We start from the raw sequence: 8569 nt of genomic DNA on the forward strand, positions 1-8569 counted from the left end.
TTTGGCGTGAAAGCTGCTGAAGAAAAGGCTGAGCTCAGCTGCAAAATGAAGTCCTCCCTGTGCAGCGGATGGAGAGTCTCCAACACCAGTCACCCTGCTGCCTGTCACGCCAGTCATCCGCTTCCACACCTCTCTGGGTCTTCTGTGTCCCATGGTGGCCTCTGTGTCCACCTGCAGTTGTTCAAGCCTGATGGGGAAAAGAGCAAAGTCCTGAAGAGACACGCAGCAGAGGCGCAGGCCGGGTGGCGTGAAAGCTGCTGAAGAAAAGGCTGAGCTCAGCTGCAAAATGAAGTCCTCCCTGTGCAGCGGATGGAGAGTCTCCAACACCAGTCACCCTGCTGCCTGTCATCCGCTTCCACACCTCTCTGGGTCTTCTGTGTCCCATGGTGGCCTCTGTGTCCATCTGCAGTTGTTCAAGCCTGATGGGGAAGAGAGCAGAGTCCTGAAGAGACACGGAGCAGAGGCGCAGACCGGGTGGCGTGAAAGCTGCTGAAGAAAAGGCTGAGCTCAGCTGCAAAATGAAGTCCTCCCTGTGCAGCGGATGGAGAGTCTCCAACACCAGTCACCCTGCTGCCTGTCACGCCAGTCATCCGCTTCCACACCTCTCTGGGTCTTCTGTGTCCCATGGTGGCCTCTGTGTCCACCTGCAGTTGTTCAAGCCTGATGGGGAAGAGAGCAGAGTCCTGAAGAGACACGGAGCAGAGGCGCAGACCCGGTGGCGTGAAAGCTGCTGAAGAAAAGGCTGAGCTCAGCTGCAAAATGAAGTCCTCCCTGTGCAGCGGATGGAGAGTCTCCAACACCAGTCACCCTGCTGCCAGTCATCCGCTTCCACACCTCTCTGGGTCTTCTGTGTCCCATGGTGGCCTCTGTGTCCACCTGCAGTTGTTCAAGCCTGATGGGGAAGAGAGCAGAGTCCTGAAGAGACACGGAGCAGAGGCGCAGACCGGGTGGCGTGAAAGCTGCTGAAGAAAAGGCTGAGCTCAGCTGCAAAATGAAGTCCTCCCTGTGCAGCGTATGGAGAGTCTCCAACACCAGTCACCCTGCTGCCTGTCACGCCAGTCATCCGCTTCCACACCTCTCTGGGGCTGCTGTGTCCCATCACGGCCTCAGTTGTCTCCCTGTAAAACAAACGTCGATCATCTTTGACGAGCTCTCATGTTGTAAATCTTTATGTGCGGTTAAAGAGCAAAACATATGCCCCGTGTGAGGCTCGAACTCACGACCTTCAGATTATGAGACTGACGCGCTGCCTACTGCGCCAACGAGGCACATGAGGCTGTTAGCTCAGATGAAGAAATTACCTGAGGCTGTGTGTATGTGTCGGGAGAATGATCACCACACAAACTAATTTCAGTTCCACAATTTTTTCCTGTGCTCCAGTCTACTTTCAGTCCAAAGTAATAGAAAAACAAAACACACAGCCAAACATAAACACAGAATATAGATCATCTACATAGCCTCACACATCTTCTTGTTAGTATAGTGGTGAATATCCCTGCCTGTCATGTAGGAGACTGGGGTTCAATTCCCTGACTTGTGTGTGTGGAATTGTTAGGCCTAGTTTTGGGGGGTCTCAGCCCCCACAAATATTCTTAAGCCCACCTACATAATCTTGTATTGTTGTTATTTTTTTGTTTTACAAAACATTCTGACAAATTCAATATAAAGGCCAGAATTTGAATTTAATTTTTCACTTACATATGAATCATAAACCTGTCAATTTCCCTTCACTTCATCTTGTAAGGTAGAGAGCCCCTTCAGCATGTCATTACACAATCCACTCGATCACATACAGAACGAACATCACTGAAAATAAAGTCTACGTTTTCCCTGCAACCTCACTTATAGTCGGTACCTGCAGTGTGCGCGTAATACACAATCTATGGTGTGTACATTTGAAGTACTCAGAGCCCAATAGAACATCATTAAGAGGAAAAGGTAGACTGACTGATGAAGAATGGATATAAGAAGGTTTTGAAAGACTTTAAAACAAGAAGTGTTCAGACATTATTGCTTGGGTAAATGGCATGGTCTTACAGATAACTTCTTACGGCTTAATTACAGTAGATGGAATATAGTTTCATATATTGCTACTGAACTACAGTATTTATTATCACCATCAGTATAATAGTCAATAGTCATCAATAGTTTTATTAACTTTCTTTGTAAAGAGTAGGCCTAGTATTTGTCATCATATGAGCAAGTAACAGGTGAGGAGCTTTTCCTGTGCCTAACATATCAATGACATCTTAAGGATAAATAGCAATAAGCAGAGGAAGATTAGCAGCCATTCATTTCATTTTCAGAAAAACACAACATTTTGCGTGCTACGTTCACTCACATCCTGTTCATCTCCCAGGGGCTAATCCCCCCTGGTCTCCCACAAACATCACCCACAATTTTGTTGCTTGCTAATATAAGCTGATATAAGCAAATATCTTGCACACACAACAGCTAAGTCCTATGTGCACTCACAGTGGACATAAATTCATTGACATCTTACATAGTCAAATTCTAAAGCATTCATCACTGTCCAATAATCAGTCCACTAACATTTCCACCATGCTTAGAAATTGAAACCTTGAAAATGACTCCACCAGATAAATCAGGCTCATGAATATATTTAAGAATTACAATAATATAAAAAGTAGCTACATGCGTCCAACAGACTCAAACCCTTCACATTAAAAATACTACACAGCTCGTATCATGTTTTCTGCACTACAACAGTGGCTAAAGACGGACACGAGAGAGAAGCAGAGTGCTTCTCACTCCCACTGGATTACATACTAACAACTTATCTAACATTACATTCAAGTAAAAGTACTGCCAAAGAAATTTCACTCATATAAAAGTAGTATTTGCTTCAAAAACTGCTTCAAAAAGGAGAGTCAGTTAAAAGATACGTTACTGTACATTTTTTGAAAATTGAATTTTTGAATTTGGAAATTATGGGATGTTTCTCACGATAAATGGCGTAACAAAACCTATTTAAATGATGCTACAAATAGAATGCTACAACAATACTGCCTTTAATACCTTAAAGGTCAACGAATACAATTTAAAATTACATTTTTATTTTCTTGAATACATTTTGATCAAGTTCTTCACATTTACGTCGCACAGCTTCGCTATTAAGCTAGCAACTAAACTGGCTAAACATGGCTGTGACGTCCCCAACCGAGAGTGTATGTGCTTTTTTTCCTGTTCTTTCTCCCTTTTTGTCTCCCACAAACATCACAGAAAATTTTGCTAATCTGGTATAAGCAAATATCTTGCACACACAACAGCTGAGTCCTATGTGCACTCACAGTGGACATAAATGGGTGGTTGACATTTAAGCCAGAAAAAAGGTTTTTTTGTTTTTTTTTAAAAAAAATTCAAATATTACCCCAGAAAATTATTTTTTTGTTGTTATGACTCTTAACTTTCTAAATATATATGTTATGTTTTTCATCAATTTGCTCTATCTGTGCTTTAAATTGTCATATGGTGTGACATGAAAGCTATTTCATATAAAGGGAAAATTAGATTTTTTTTTTTCTAACGCACTTCAACATTTTAATCATGACTGCTTTGATATTTAACATTTCCTTGTGAAAATTTCATATATTTCGTTTTATTTTTCAAAATCATCATGCAACGGAGGACATTGCTCCTCAGTCTTTTTAAGCTATTTTAGATCAATTCTCTTAAACCTTATAACAACAGTAAGAAATTGCTTGAGACTCTTGCTGATATTAATTTCCTTATGTTCTATTGATATCTTCATGAATTACCACTAACAAAGACATTTTTTTGTCACAATTGTGAACGTCGCACCAAATGACGAGTGTCACACCATATGATAAACTGCACCACACCACAATGTCAATCCAAAAAGTGTCTTATATGTATTTAACACACAAACGAAACAGTTGAGGAAACAGGTTACACATGAATTTCAAATATAGTATAACAGCAGCATTCACATAACCTTAATGATTCAATATATACTCTTCTTTACATTGTGTATTGAGTAATAGATATTAAGGCATATCATTTTTAAGGCATCCATGTCACTGAAGGGTTTAATTTTTCCTTTTTGCTTCTTCTCTTCATACCAGTTAAAGGAAAATATAAAATGACTATTATGACTTTTAAACATTTAATTTAACATTCGCTATCATAGTCACAGTAAGCAGTAGTAATAGTTTTCAAAATTACTATACAGGTTGTTGCCTAGACTTTAAACCTCCTATAGCTGTCTGTCCTACGTGAACTGGCATGATCTATTTATTTTTCCTTCCTTTCCCTGAGGACTCCTCTCTCCTTACAGGGTCTGCATTCAGTCTTTCCCTGTACTTGTGTATCCCTTCCTTGATGAACAGATCTGCCTCACTCTGACAACAAATGCAGGAAAAAGATCTTACAAGATACAAGATAGGTTTATTTGTCACACACACAATCATACAATGTGCAGTGAAATTCTTTATGTCCCTGCTACCAAATAATAGGTAAATAAAAAATTTAAATATTGCAAAAAGAGAACACTTATAAAAAAATAATAAAATTTAAATTAAAAAGTGAATAGTGAAAATGTGCAGTTCTTTTAATGTGCAGATCTTTTAATATTATGGAAAACTGTAAAATAAGGGTGAATGAAATATAAAATTGTAAAGTGTATTATTTATCACATAGATATTTTTTAATCAAACTTTTTAAATGCATAAATATTCATGTAAAATAAAGTGAATGTCACATGGTGTAACAGATGTGTCACATGGTGTGACTTGGAAAAACAGTCACATCATAATATGACATTCTGATCAGTTAATTAAGCTAATTTATTAGCAAACTATAAACAGCTAGCCAATAGTTACCATGTAATTAGTCACATGACAGCAATGCTGTTTAAGAATTAAAAAGTAAAATCTGTGAGAAATATTCATTTTTTTGCAAATAATGTCACACCATAAGACACAAAACACTGACCACTACTGGTGATGTCAGTCTCATATCAAAAAAACCACAACTCACCTCATTACTTCGCAACTCCACTCCAGAGATGTTATTTTAACTTCCTGGTTGGGTGTGGTCCTCTTCATCATTAAGATGTCCAAATTATTTCCCACTCAAAATAGAGATTATAGTGTCACACCATATGACAACAATTTTGCGGACAAAATGTATTTGGGCAGAATTTATTTTTACATTATACACAGACATCAACACTTAATGTGACTACTGATAACACATTAGTACTTTATATGCACTGTAGAACTTTCAAATATTTACAATTTATTTGGAAATATGCTCTTATTTGTGAGGGCACTCATATGCCGGACAGTCACACCATATGACATTTTTGATGTTTGGATCAAAACTCTAAGTATAAATCTTAATATACCCACAACACCTTTGACAGCATTGTACCATATCTTGTCAGAGGAAGAGCATTTAAATATATATTCTTTAAAAATATACATTTTTACCAGTAAGTGACAAATGGACAGTCAGAATTGTGTTATTTCTCAAACATCCAAGTCCACTGGGATTTTACATAGCCAAATGCTAAAGCATTGATCACTGTACAATAATCAATGCACTGACATCTCTGCTGTATATGGTTAGAAACTGAAACCTTTTAAATTACTCAATGTATCAGACTGATGAACAATTTCAATATTAATCACAAAAAAGAGATACATGCGCCCAACGTGGGGCTCGAACCCACGACCCTGAGATTAAGAGTCTCATGCTCTACCGACTGAGCTAGCCGGGCCTTAAGAGCTACAAACAAAAAAAAGGTATTTTTGAAACATCTCATTATCTGGGTGTTTAACATAAAACATTAGTTTTAGATTGTATGCTATTATTATTGGTATTAGTCACTGTCATAAGATCAGACAAGAATGCTAACTTGTTGACTATACATGAGCTGCAGTGATGCAGTAAAAGAGAATACCGTGTGCTAAGCCACAACATTCATTCATTTCAGATTTACCTTGTTTTATGCAAGAGTTTACAACTTTAACTTGTCAACTACCAGCAAAACTATGTTCATGTAAGATAAGATAAGGCAATCCTTTATTAGTCAATAACTGGGAAATTACAATATTACAGCAGCAAACAGGATATAGAGGGTGCAAAGCATGCAAGGATAAGAGAAGGATGTGCATTCAAAAAGAATAAATACACAGGAAACAAGTAATCGCATTCAAAAAGAATAAGTGTGCTTTCAGAAAGAATAAATACACAGGAAACAAATACCTGCAGATGTGCACAGTACAGAAAAGAAAAAAGACTATCTACACTAGAGTCCCTCAAGTTACGATTATTGGATGGATTAATTATTGCACAGATTTGTTTAAGGGACTAAATATGTAGGTACTGATCCTTGCAGTAGTGTTACATGAGTAAGGATCATTGCACAATTATTACTACACATGTTAGTGCAACTGTGTGAGATCAGCCTACCACTTATACCACATCACATTTTAAATATAATTTTCCAGTTCAGGAGTCCCATACCACTGTAAATAAGGCTTTTGGTGATGGCATTCTTCTCAAGTGAAAAGTGAATAGCTCAACAGCAAAACATATGCCCCGTGTGAGGCTCGAACTCACGACCTTCAGATTATGAGACTGACGCGCTGCCTACTGCGCCAACGAGGCTTCGACAACACTTGAACAGGAAGTCCTTAAAAACAACTACAAAACAGTATATTGATACATTATATCCAATCGCATCAATTGAGAACGTCAACAAAAGACACTTCAAGGTAAAATCAACGAATATACTTGAAAGCCGTCACATTAAAAATACCGCACAACTCGTATCATGTTTTCTGCAGCACTACAACAGTGGCTAAAGGCGGCCATGAGAGAGAAGCAGAGTGCGTCTCACTCCCGCTGTATTGCGTACTGACAACAACAAACCTTACATTCAAGTAGAAGTACTGTCAAAAAATTTTTACTCGTGTAAAAATATCTGCTTCACACGTTGAAAGAAAAGCAAAGTCAGCAAAAGGTACTCTAAAAAAACGTGACTGCGTTTTTTTTTTTACATTGGATTTCTAAATTTGGAAATTATGGGATGAATAGCGCTACAAAACCAATTTAAAAAGAATTTTCCAACAACCCTGTGACAAAAACAGCAAGCATATTTAACGCGACTTTGTGGCTGAACGCGAGTAAATGTACATTGTTACTGTTTCGCCCTCCATATTGGCTCGGTGACAGAAGACAAGCACACACCCCTTCGTTTAAGGCGTAAAAAAAACAACACACATTGCGGGGTAAGATACGCCCCATGTAAGGCTCGACATCACAAGCTTCAAATTATGAAACGCATAATGCAACGCATTAACAGGGACCCATTAACCTACAAAACAGTATCTATTCACATCAGTTGAGAGCATCAACAAAAGAGACTTAAATATGAACTCAAAATGAAAGAAAATCCTTGAAAGCCCTCATTAAAAATACTGCACAACTGGTATCATGTTTTCTGCACCACTACAACGCAGCCATGAGAGGGAAGCAGAGAGCTTCTCACTCCCGCTGGATTGCGTACTTAACAACTCATCAAACGTTACATTCAAGCAAAAGTACTCTCAAATAAATTTTACTCATGTAAAAATATTTGCTTCAAACATAGAAAGAAAGGAGAGTCAGTAAAAAAAGGTACTATGAAAAAACATTTCTGAATTTGGAAATTATGGGATACAGACTATCTCGCCATAAATGGTGCTAAAAAACCAATTTAAATGACGCCACAAAATGACTACGACAAGAACAAGTACACTACAAGCGACTTTGTGGCGGGAACACGAATAAATGTAGCTACATTGCTACTGTGACGCACTTCATATTAGCTCGGGGACAGAAAACGGGCAAACATTTTCAGGCATAAAAATTAACATACAAATGCAATACAAACACAATACAATAATACAGTTTGAAATTTCATTTTTATTTTCTTGAATACATTTCGAATAAGTTCGTCACATTTACATCCCACAGCTTAGCCATTAAGCTAGCGGCTAAATTGCGTAGCTGCGACATCCCACTGAAAGTAGCTGACACACCCGTTAGCTAATTTCGAAATATCTCAATGTACAAGTCACAAAAACTTTATGCTTAATAAATGTTGTTTAAAACTCACCCAAAAAACGTCGCTCAGTTGGTTTCTTGTTTCCAACGAGAAAACGCCCATGTCAGGAGAGGATGAATTATTTCTGTCGGTCCGGCTCCAGACCGTCGACTCATTCTCCTCGGTGCGACCGTGAAATATTAACTTTATTCAGACTAAAGAATCTCCTCGATGCGACCGTAAAACATAAACTTTACACAGACTAAAGAATCTTCTCGGTGCGACCGTAAAACGCGAACTTTACGGAGACTAAATAAGTACACGGTAAATACACGGTAAAAGCAGCCGTTTAATGGCGGAATTCGTCGTCCCCGTCGGAAAAGTGGCCTTTGATGACAAGACGTTTCGCGGCTTCAATTCAACAGCCAATGAAAAGAAGACTGAGCTTGAAGAAGGCACACGCCCACAAAATTGGTTAAAATGTTAAAACAT

The 8569-nt window shown here is 38.5% G+C and overlaps 3 non-coding genes across 3 annotated transcripts; all 3 read right to left on the bottom strand.

Moving 5' to 3' along the window:
• Positions 1–1195: 1195 nt before the first annotated feature.
• Positions 1196–1268, bottom strand: trnam-cau. The gene has a single exon. It is a non-coding gene; the product is annotated as a tRNA-Met (tRNA).
• Positions 1269–5691: 4423 nt separating this feature from the next.
• On the bottom strand, positions 5692–5764 carry trnak-cuu. Its single transcript has one exon. It is a non-coding gene; the product is annotated as a tRNA-Lys (tRNA).
• Positions 5765–6584: 820 nt separating this feature from the next.
• On the bottom strand, positions 6585–6657 carry trnam-cau. The gene has a single exon. It is a non-coding gene; the product is annotated as a tRNA-Met (tRNA).
• Between the last annotated feature and the right edge of the window lie 1912 nt (positions 6658–8569).

This window comes from Scatophagus argus, chromosome 24 (genome assembly GCF_020382885.2).
Source record: "Scatophagus argus isolate fScaArg1 chromosome 24, fScaArg1.pri, whole genome shotgun sequence".
In the NCBI taxonomy this organism is placed as follows: domain Eukaryota; kingdom Metazoa; phylum Chordata; class Actinopteri; family Scatophagidae; genus Scatophagus; species Scatophagus argus.